The 11,663-nt window shown below is 45.3% G+C and overlaps 1 protein-coding gene across 1 annotated transcript in view; it reads right to left on the bottom strand.

Moving 5' to 3' along the window:
- Window positions 1-530: 530 nt before the first annotated feature.
- LOC147904326 (exocyst complex component EXO84B-like) overlaps window positions 531-11,663 on the bottom strand; it is a 71,340-nt gene continuing 60,207 nt past the window's right edge. Inside the window, exon 9 of the mRNA XM_087385851.1 lies at window positions 531-858. The gene's annotated coding sequence lies outside the window, so the exon portion shown is untranslated. The remainder of the gene's footprint in view (window positions 859-11,663) is intronic.

Raw genomic sequence — 11,663 nt, 5'->3', positions numbered from 1 at the left:
TAGAGTGATCAAGGCAAGAATGCACCATGCATAGCAAGAGAAAAAGTCAGTCAAGTCCTACTCAACAAAAAAGCCTAGGACTGAGGCTAAAAGAACCTTGTTCAAAAAAGAAATCTACAAATGTATAAAAGTCTAAATTCTCCCAATGAGATGCTTTAAAGGGCTTTCATCCCACAACATTACGATGAGACCTGCTAGCATTGCTAACATTACAGTGGAAGAATGGGAGGCTCTTCTCATGGTCTCTTGCAGTAATTCATAAGCTTAAAAACCATAAATTCAGCATCAACTTCTCATCATAGTGGAAGAATGGGAGGCTCTTCTCATGGTCTCTTGCAGTTATTCATAAGCCTAAAAATTATAAATTCAGCATCAACGCTATAAACATGGAAAAACCACATATTGGAGCAAAATAGATGAAGGAACTATATAACATTGTCATTGCAAAAGAAAAGGAAGTAGAATTTCTAGCATACTCTTTAACAATAACATTGGCAAATTTAATCTATTTTAATTTGGTTTGCTCCAAAGCAGCAAGCATCGCTAATTAAGCTGTACACATAGAGAACATACAGATTGCCCCAGTTTTTCTTAGAAGGCATCGTAGAGAAAATGTCAGTACTGGACAATATACGAATATACCCACTCAATTGTTTAGTGGCACCCTTCATATAAATGTTGTAACCAACAGAGCACTATATTTTCAAATACAGAGGGAAAACGCCTGCTTGTAGTGCATGTTACCTTTTGAGAAGTCTACGATGAATAAATAAAACTTCCTCCACTTGTATTGTAGTACATTTGAGTTTTGTTGGTTCAACTATCCCGGTAGAGCAAAGCAAAGAGCAATGATCCAAACTGAAAAGCATATGAAAAACGCACAATTGAGTACCAGGTTAGAACATGCATTTATTGTGGATAACTGATTGAAATTGAAAAGCACATCTAGTGTGTGAATCCCCTCCTTTTGTAAATCTTTTACACAACGAATGACAAGAACAACACACAAACTAAAAAGCAGACAAGCAGTCTGCAATAACTTGAGCATCCGACACTCATTCAGTACGAATTGCTTACTCCTTGACTTCTGATGCACAAGCCAATAGAAATGTATGAGCCTGCTAATATTCAATGGCATTGGACATACTATAAGGCATAAAGAAACCAAAGCATGCGAGTAAACACCATATAAACATTAAGAATGGCACAAAAGCCAGACATCTTCCTATGCATAACGATGGACGATTTGAATGGCTGACAATATCAGATATAGTCTGGATACACACAAAAGACTGCCTTGGTAAGACAGGCCTTGTGGACACTTACCGAATTTGTGAATAGGAGATGGAGAACCTTGTTAGACGACAATGGTCACTTGGGATGTTGAGGATTCATCTCCACATCATGTTCGATATTGTGGATAACACTAACACAAAGAGTGCTAAAAAGGAAAGGGTTGCAAACCCTAACCCTAACCCTAAAGGGGTTTATATATATTCTTTATTTTCAATTAAATCTAGTGTATAGTTAGTCTGTGGTGTGCTCTGTAGCTATGCCCTCTCTCCTCATCTCCACTCTTCTCTCCTCTCTCCATATTTGTTCATGGTATCAGAGGATCCTAGCTTTTCGCCGAGGTGCCATCTGAGGGTGTGAAAAAGATTGAGAGATTCTTGAGTGTTCATTTTATTCTTCTGTTGATAGAATCTCTGTCTATTTAGAGAGAATTTCCGTCCATCGTCGATTTGTGTTTAGAATTCCCGTTGTGAGAGAGTTTCTTTAGTGTGAGAAAGATACGGAGAGTTCTAGAGAATTTTGGTTGAGAAAGGTTGTCATTCTTCTCTTCAAGAGAACCATGTGCTTTTTCGAGAAAAAGAAAAACATTCCTCTTGAGAGTTGAAAGATTTCTGTGTGAAAGAAATCCTTTGATAGAGCCACTATAGGTAGAAAGATCAAAGTCATGACATCAGACACAGGAGATGAATACATGTCTTCAGCATTCATGAACTTTTACATAAATAATGACGTTCACATGTGCGGATACTCCTCAGCAAAATGCAGTAGCTGAAAGAAAGAGTGGGACTTCAGCAAACAGTGCGAGAGTAATGCTCCATGAGAAGCATCTTCTGAATCAGTACTGGGCAGAAGCAATTGCGACTGCAAACTACTTGCTCAATCGGCTTTTGACCGAACCAATTCAAGGTATGACATCTTATGAGGCATTCATTGGATATAAGCCACGCATTGGACATCTCCGCACATTTGATTGCACAACATATGCCACATACATAACGATCATCACAAAAAGTTGGATGTTAAGTTATGTAAATGCATCATGGTTGGCTACAGTGAAGAAAGCAAAGCATACAAGTTGTATGATCCCATCAACCGAAAAGTCATAATATGCAAAAATATTTTGAAGGACTGATGACACGCTAAATTCCGGATGGTTTAGTTGTACCGAATGCACGTAAAGATTTCATAGCTATACTTGAAGCTAATCGATCGATGTAATTATGAAGAATCTGAATGGAAAACATCAAAACACAAGAGATAGTATGCATTGATCACTCAGTCACCTACGGAAACGATTGATGAAGAAGAGCAAGAATTGCCAAAGGATCCACCTGCATAGCAGCGACTCAGATGGTCTACTAAGGGAAGCAAACCACCAGCCATATTAACATATGCTCAAAAAGGGAAAGCAATTCAGATTGAAACCACTAATTATGCTCTTATGACTACCATCATGGCCACGGAAGAGCTCGTGTACTTTGAAGATACAGTTGACAAACCAGTGGGAGTTTTAGTGGGAAATTGGGGACTGAGGTTAGGGACTATATAAGTCAACCCCCTACCACTCATGTACTATCGATTGATTTGAATCTTATCCTACCTACCTCCTTTCCTACTCTCCTACATGCCTACTCTCTCTCTCTCTCCCTACTTCCTTACTCTCTCTCTCTTCCCAATCTCCTCTCTCTCTCTCTCTCTCTCTCTCTCCCCCTTTCTCTTTTCCCACGACCCGACCCATGTGGGTCCGAGATGGGAAGATGTCCCAAAACCCTTGATTCAACAATGAGTGCACATAGGTGAGAGCTCTGACACAGGAGTGGGCTTTGAGTCATCTAACGCCACTTAAGGCACAGAGGAATTGTCAACAATTGACACGTCATAAGAGGCGGGCCTTCCTCACACACAGGATGGACGAGATTGTCAGATCTTTTCGAGGAGGAGCCTTGACCACTAGATGGGGGTTTCTATCGAAGAGAAGCCACCTATTCCCATCACCGATCCAGATGTGGCACACGTATGCAGGTTCCCTCTATGATGCCTAAACGCGAACACCACCGGATATGTCCTCTATGCTCAGGCCCACCACTTGCCACTTGTTCACCACACATAATGTATGAGTTGCACTTCGAAGATTACACAATCGGAGAGCACAGGACCATGAGGGCCTACGGACTGAGCACCTTGCACATGGAGAGGAGGTCCTAGCTCCGGTCCAGCACAAATGTCTAACCGGGCTGTCACGGTTTCCCACCTGCTTGAAGCACTACCACTATTGTACCAATACACAAAGCCGGAGACCCTGTGGAGACTAGGAACTACCATATCCTCATGATTGGCCATGCTCTGGCCAAGATTTATGGATCAATTTTAGAGAGGGAGCTCAACAATCATACGGAGGCTCGGGGGCAGCAGGCACTAGGGCAGGTAGGATTCCAAAGGCCACATTCTATCCTAGATCACATTTTCACTCTAGGGGCTATCATTGAGGTGGCGAGGTCCAAACACTAGAAGGTCTACACATGCTTTGTCGACTTTCGAAAGGCTTTTGACACTATCCCACGGTCCCGAATGATCAAGAGACTACAGGAGCTACAGATTCCAGAGACACTGATATGGGAGGTTATGAGCCTGTATGAGTAAATTAGAGGTAGAGTTCGCGCCCCTGGTCATCTATCGGATTGGGTCGAGAGTACGATGGGAGTGAAGCAGGGTTGGCCCCTCTCACCGACCCTCTTTGGGCTTACATTGATGAGATCACTTCCTTCATAGACCGCCTAGGAGGTGAAGGATCACTACTGGTGATCTCATGATATAGATATTGCTATACACTCATGACATAGTCTCCTTGTCTCATCCTTAGCAAAGGGACTACAGAGACATTTGGTAGCCCTAAAGGTGTTCTGCAAAGAGAGAGACCTGACAGTCAACCTTGGGAAGATCAAGGTTATGGTCTTCAACACCTCACATGCAGTGCTCCGTTGACTCAGCTTCACTTATCGAGACGAGCCAGTGGAGATAGTGTAGCCCTAGTACCTACACCTATTTAGAAGCACTCTTCACAGGACCCCCTTTCACTATGACACATGCAGCCCATGCACAACTCACGCAAGGACGAGGTGCTCTAGCTTGATTGGAGAGATAGTGCTTCCAGGCACACATTCAGGATCCACCGATGAAGTATTGGCTCTTCGATACACTAGTGCGACCGACTACCACGGATGCAGCATCCTTCTGGAGATGTGACCAACCGATAGCAGAGTGGAGGAAATTTGAGCAGCTATAGGTGACTATGGATCTAGGATGATTCTGAGCAAGCCCTCTATCCCGCATGAGATAGTGTAGGCAGAGTTCGCCATGACACCACTACAGATTGATGCCATCTTCCAAATAGTGACATTCATTCACAGAGCCTAGGACTTACCCCAGTGGAGACTATCGAGGTTGGCTCTAGAGTCATCCAGACGACTAGCTGAGAGCGGGACAGACACATGGTATGCACGTATATCCACATGGTTTGCCACACACTGGATTCAAATGGACAGGCTCTCTCCCTTTCAGTGCAGTATGGATGCAGCCCCTAAGTCGATCCCGCGAGATGAGATTAACAGTATCATACGATTAGACCTCCTCCAACTCCACACATCTCCGGCTTGGGGGGAGATCAAGAGCTCTCCACCAAGACCTAGCTTTACCACGACCATTTCCTAAGAGTATCGGAGGAGGGATTCATCATCAAACCCCAGTATCTCAAGACAAAGGAGTCTCACACGCACTGAGGATTGCCATTGGGCAGATGCAGGTTTCGTCCCATCAGGCCCACTATCACGATTGATCCACTTCCATGACCAGGTCTGCATTGGGCTCTATCTGCTTGAGATGCGCCGACACAAGGAGACCCTGCTACAACAAATCAGAGAGCAGGAGGAGGACCAAACCACAGGATACAGAGGCTGACAAGAAACAGTAGCATGTTGCAGATTTCTATGCATTTGAGTCAACTACAGGACAAAATGGAGTGGAGGAGGATGCTAGCTGATATGCGGGCAGTGTGGATTGCCGAGAGAGGATTGTAGAGGGTACCCGTGACACGGAGAGCGACCAAAGCACACTAGATTGAGGTTCGACCTATCACAGCTTTCCTCAGAGGAGACCCCCCAAGACGAGGGGTCACTCTAAACATAGCTCAGCAAGTTCAAAGATCGAGGAGACCACGTCCCCCTCCGCCACCACAACATGAGACAACCAGATAGACACAGATACGGCCACCACAGTGCTGGGTTTTGGATTCTGAGTTCCAATTCCAATTCCAGCTCTGACACTAGCACTATTGCTTCCCCTTTTCACCTTCATTATTTGCCCTTTGCACAAGTTGAAGCTAATAGCCAGTGCCAAGCAATCTAGATAACTGCTGAGTTTGACCCTTGCCTAGCTACTCAAGCTGAGAACTTGTTCCAATAGGAGGCCTATGCGCCTCCTTCATAAGAGCCACCACATTCCAGTCAATGACCAGCTACATGTGCATTTCGTCACTACCGGCGCTGCCCGACCCACGTCAGCTAAGGCCAAGCCAACCGGTCCTGATTTCGAACCCTGCAACAGCTCCTCTAGACCTGTTGCGACGCCCCCAATTCAGCTTTGGGGATAGCATACCTCGTAGAACGAGTGGCCAAAGGCCTGAGACGGCACGTCCTGCTAACATCTGTGAGACCCCCGAATGCTCACCGTGGATACCTCCTATTGATGCCTCACCCAGACTGGCAAGCTATGACACCTGCGCCAAACGACGCCACTAGTGTCCCGGATGCTGCCACCGATGTCCCGGATTTTGGTCACCTACGTCAATTCGTCGCCCGTCGCAACCCCTAGTGTAAGGTTTTGATTTATTCTTAGGTTAGTTTTAACTGCGGGTTAGGTTTGACATGTTGGTTAGGTTTAGTTAGTTTGGAATTAGGCTAGGTTAGTGCTAACTGGGGTTAAAGGTTGGGTTATGTTGGCCTAAGTCAGTGTCCTAACAATCCTAATAGTCTTAAGTTAGGGCTGTCATAAATCTCCTAGGTGACTTAGTCGCCGCCCACCCCTCCCCAAAAAAAAAAGAGAGGGGGGCAAAAAGTTAATTTTTTAGCCTCTTTTTAGGGCTTTTCACAGCCCCGTTTGGAATCACCTCGTCTCCATTTTGGAGCCTCTTCATCACTCTTCCTCCTAAGCTTCTCCGTCGGCATTTTTAGTGGTTCTCAGGTGCTCATTACAGCAGGTTTTTGCTGTCTATTCCTCTAAGTCAGCTTCATTTCTTTGCCTGCAATTGTACTCGCTTGTTGGGACAGATATGCTGCTTGCATTTGTACTCTCTTGTTGGGACAGATATGTCTGTCAGATTGGGAAATTCTTTGCAAGAAAAGCCATACATTCGAGCTTCCTCTCTCTCTTGTGACACTCACCATGGCATCCAAGCGTGCCCCTCGTGATTCGGTACATTACAATGATGAGGCTGCTCAGTATGAGCAAGTTCCTACCACAGTGGGTGCATCGACTAGTGGTACAGAAGTTCTTACCACTCAACCCCTCTCCTGCATCTCGAGAATCGCAGGCACTACCACAGCTATGGCTATGCAGGATACCACTCAGATGGAACAACAGATTGGTCAACAGATCACATTTGCCATTGCTATGCACGATAAGGTTAAGCAACCCACACCCCAGAATGGGGATCAATCAGATAGCCATGTTGAGTTTTCCAGCCACGTAGAGGGTTTATGGTTGATGCACGCCTTGCCTATGAGCACCCGTTTTTTGGACCCTTGCGTACACCCTAGCACGGGGATTATCTTAATTTGGGTGATGTCTTTTATGTGCTGCAGAGCACTTTTTTGATAGATGCCAGACCACCTTTAGGCTCACAGATTTCTACTTCTACGTAGGCTAAGCCGCCTATACTGGGCTGACCTTTGGATATGCATCCTTTCAATACTGCACTAGTGAATATGCATGGATCTGGTTTTGGGGTGTAGGGCAGCTAGGAGCAAGGTCAATCCTCTTCTCAGGCTTTTGCTGTGCCATCTTTTCATAGGGATGTCTTTGGGAAGTAGACTTTGCCAGGAATGCATGCTTCTATGGCTCCGACAATGAATACTTTTAGCCAGATGCAGCCCGTGCATCAGGTGGGTGGTGTTACTATGCAGTAGAATGTTGTAAATGGCAAGTGACCACGGATCATATGCTTTCAAATGCCTTACACTCTTGCTGAGCTTTGCCTGAGGATGTGTGTGATGAGATGTCTTTCTCAATATGTGAGTCTTAAGCGTGAGGATGCCCGATATTCTGGTGGGTACAACAAGAACTATGCAACCAAAGGCGTGAAAGATAAGCACTTAGTTCATAAGTCTGAAGGGGACACTCGCACTCCCAATGAGTTGGAGGAGTGGCTCGCGAAGCTGGAAGACTATTTCTGCTTCCACCCCAAGACTGACGAGGAGCACATCATCTTTGCAAGTAGGATTATGCTCACATGTGGTGGCAGTATATGAGGGATTCACCTCAAAGGCCAACCACATGGAGGGATTTTAAAGAATTGATGGTCACTAGCTTCATATACCCACTCATCTTGGACCAATACTTGGCAGAGTTTTATGCATTGTGGTAGAGCGGTACGGTCCAACAGTATTTGCAACACTTCTAGAGGCTTTCCTTGTTTGTACAGGATGTATCTGAAAAAGGAAAGCTTCTGTGTTCCATCCATGGATTGACTGCTTCCTTGGCTGCAGATGTTAAGGCACATAACCCTCAAACTATTGAGAGGGCAGCCCAGCTTGCAGAAGTATTTGAGCCAAAGTATGCCATCAAGTATAAGAATGTAACGGGCAGCATACATGGTACTGCTTATGAGGCTGAGAAGAAACCTAAGTTGGGTGGTTGGAATGATAAGAAATCTGCAGCAACACCCGTTCCACGATTTCCTACTGTTTCAGTGAGTAAGATGCCCTATGCCGAGAAATACAAGCCATCAGGTGCCAAGCTAGGAGCCAAGCCTACTGCTGGAAATGAAAAATCAGCAATTCAGTAGTATACCACGGCCATAATGGACAGTAGAAAGAAAGCAAACTTGTGCTTTAAGTGTGGGGAGAAATGGACCCCTGAGCATCGAGATGTGTGTAAGATGCGGAACATTGGTTCAGCCAAGCTTAGCATGATCATTGAACTCTCTGATAATGAGGTTTGGTTGAAGCCACAGATTCCTTGGATGCCTCTCATGATGAGATGGCGAGAACACGTGATGCGGATGAGGTTCTTGACACTGGAGCCACGAAGGGAACTGATTTTCCTTTTGATCCGGGTGGTGCTACTGATCATGATATTCATGGTGTGCAATCAATCCACATTCAGCCCACTCTGACATGCGAGGCCGTGGGCCTACATCTTTTCTTGTGGAGCATCAAGTTTTTATACCTTTTCATGCACATGAGGCTGAATGCTACTATGGACAAAGAGGAAATTCATTGGGATGCCCAGCCAACACTTTGTCATCTCCCTTCATTTTGATGGGTGACAAAAGTGCTGAAACCATCAGATTGAAAGGGATGATTAATGGCAGGACTGTTCACATGTTGGTGGACAGCGGTAGCACTCACAATTTTATTAATTTCAAAACCTTACAGAAGGTGGGACTGATGCTACTAAAATAGATCAAGGGCTGAGAGTAGAGGTGGCAAATGGACAGCATATGATCAGCACATATAGTTTCCAGGATGCAAGGATCAAGTTCTCTGAAGATTATGAATTTGCAGGTGATCTCTTGGCATTGGATATGGGCCCAATAGATGCTGTCCTAGGCTGTCATTGGTTGAAACGACTGGGCAAAATCAGCACAGACTTATATGCTTTGTCACTCAACTTTGTCCACAGGGTTAAATCTGTAACATTGCATGGTATTGCAACCCCTAAATTGCAGGTCATATCAGCAAGGCAGCTGGCCAGGGAGCTCAAGAGGGAGTGTGCCATCTATGCGCTGATAGCATTCCCCGTGTTGTGGATTGTGATATGTAGAATTGCTCTCAAAATTTGCAGATGTGTTTGTCACGAGGACATGAATTTTAATGTGCAACTAAACCCATGGACATTTTGGCCGCGAGGGACTGGCCTAGAGGAAGTGCCAACTTCCTAGAAGTCCCTAGTCTAGTTCGAAGTGCACCCACTAGGACCAAATGCTAGGTCAAGGCAAGGCTAAGAGGGCTGTAAATGTTGGGCCCAAGGAAAACCAATGTTTCATTGGTAAAAGAGGGTTAGAGCTTTAATGTCGGGGCAAATGAATAGTGTCATTGGTAACGAGGGTTAGGGGCTTTAATGAGCCATGTGGCATCCCCCAAGGTGCATGGTCTTGCATGCACCCCTCTCTCCCCCTACACCCAACGTTTGGGCTATTTCCCTCTTTTGTACGGTTTTTCCAACGTCTCTTGTTTTGCTCTCTTCACACATTTCGAGGTGTTTACCCGCCCCCCTCTCTCTCTCTCTCTCTCTCTCTCTGTGGCACGACTTCCAAGGCCGCATGCAGCCTGCATAATGACAGTACGGACCTCATTGATTGCTGTAAGGACTTCATTTAAATTTGTATGGACGTTCCTCCTAGCTGTACAGACTGTTTTTGCTATGTTTGGACCTGATTTCATGGCTGGCATGCATCCCAAAGCTGCTCATCTGCTCCATAACTGTTGGCATGCAGTCCTAGGCTAGTTTTTTGCTGCTGTACAGTGATCTTTGCAACTGGCACACACCCCAAGGTTGTTCCTAGAAGCTATACGGGCTATTGGTGCACCTTCCGAGGCCTTGTTGCTGATGTTCTAGCCTTTTTCTCCTATTTCTGCCTCTGCACCCATGAGCCTTGCTCTTCTTTCTGTTCTCAGCTCCCAGAATCTCTCTCTACCTCATTCTCTCTCTTTTCCCTTGGCTGGGAGTCATTTCTACACCCCCGGGGGCCTGGACAGAGGAAAGGTGCAGCAAAGAGCTTGCCCCTCTTCCATGGACAACAGGCATTTGCCATTTTTTGTAAAAGTTGTTATTGCTTTTGTTTTTCATTGGGGCTCTCTCTAGACCATACAGGTTGTAAACAGACACCTAACCACAGAGGGTGTGCCTGGAAAGGTTCTAGAGGGACAATGTATTGCAATTCTTATGCCTTGAGGCTATTTGAGCATTTTTGGGGACTTGCATTGATGCTTTGTCACACTTAGTTGGCACAGTCAGTGTGAAATGCCATAGCCTTGCCTAGTAATTGGGTACCAGTGCAGTTAGTTGCCAGTGAAGCAAAGTACAAGGGTGAGCCCTTGTGGGATGGAATCTTTCTTTCATGTTTTTCTCTAAACCTGCAAGTTGGTTGCAAGGTCTAGGGCTGTGTGTCAGCCTTGGACAGCAAGGTTTCAGTGTATGGAATTCACTGGCAGTTTGTACATGGAGGATCTCCTCGTGTATTCCAGTCAGCTATAATAATCGAAGCTGGACAGCAAAGGATTGGCACAGGTAATATCCTGGGTAGAGCTGTGTGGCTAAGGCTAGTTGTTGGAAACAGCTCCGGGTTGTGTGCAAAATTCTGTGCCAAAGGTATTGATGCTGGACAGTGCCTAGTTTGTTCATGTCGATTCCTAGAGCCGCTTGTCACATAATATTTGCTGATTTGGATGTCAACTTGCCAGAGAATTCGTTTTGCTTATGGTTTCCAGTTTGGCCATGGACTATGCACTTGGATATGTGCTGGATTTTGGATGCCTTGTGCTATGGAATTATGCATTGAGGCTGGACGCCTTTGTAAGCCAGGGATTGGCTTGTGTTGCAGGTAAGATTAAGTTGGCTGGTTTTGGATAAGTGCCAGGTAGTGACCCTGTTGTATTGTTTGCCTCTTAAATAAATGAAAGAAATACCGAAAGGGCGCCAACAATTTGGGGCCAATCTGATGTTGCACTCAGGTGCAATCTAGCTCCTGAATATTGTTTCAATATGCGCTTGGCTTTGTTGGATCTATTTCTAAGTGGCTGCAATAAGTAGTGAAGTGGCTGTGATTGATGACTAATGGCTGTAATGAAATGTATGCAAGTTAGTTCCCTTTAGGAAACTGAAGGCGAGTATCATGTTTGCTGATATGCCTTCACAATTGGCCCCAAGGAGACATGTTGATCATGCCATAGTCCTCAAACCTGGCAGTAAGCCAATTAATAAGGCACCCCTACCGTCTCTCTAAGAGTAGAACGGGAAGATGTGGCAACACAGGTGCAAGAATTGCTTGAGAAGAATTTTATCTCTCATAGCACTTCTCCTTTTGCATCCCCAATACTCCTGGTAAAGAAGAAAGGCGGTTCATCCTCCGCTGTGGTGACATGTTGAATTAACGC

Source organism: Dipteris shenzhenensis, chromosome 2 (genome assembly GCF_047967505.1).
Source record: "Dipteris shenzhenensis isolate YYH24624 ecotype China chromosome 2, Dip_SZ_1.0, whole genome shotgun sequence".
NCBI lineage: Eukaryota > Viridiplantae > Streptophyta > Polypodiopsida > Gleicheniales > Dipteridaceae > Dipteris > Dipteris shenzhenensis.
This window is presented reverse-complemented; position numbering and strand designations above follow the sequence as displayed.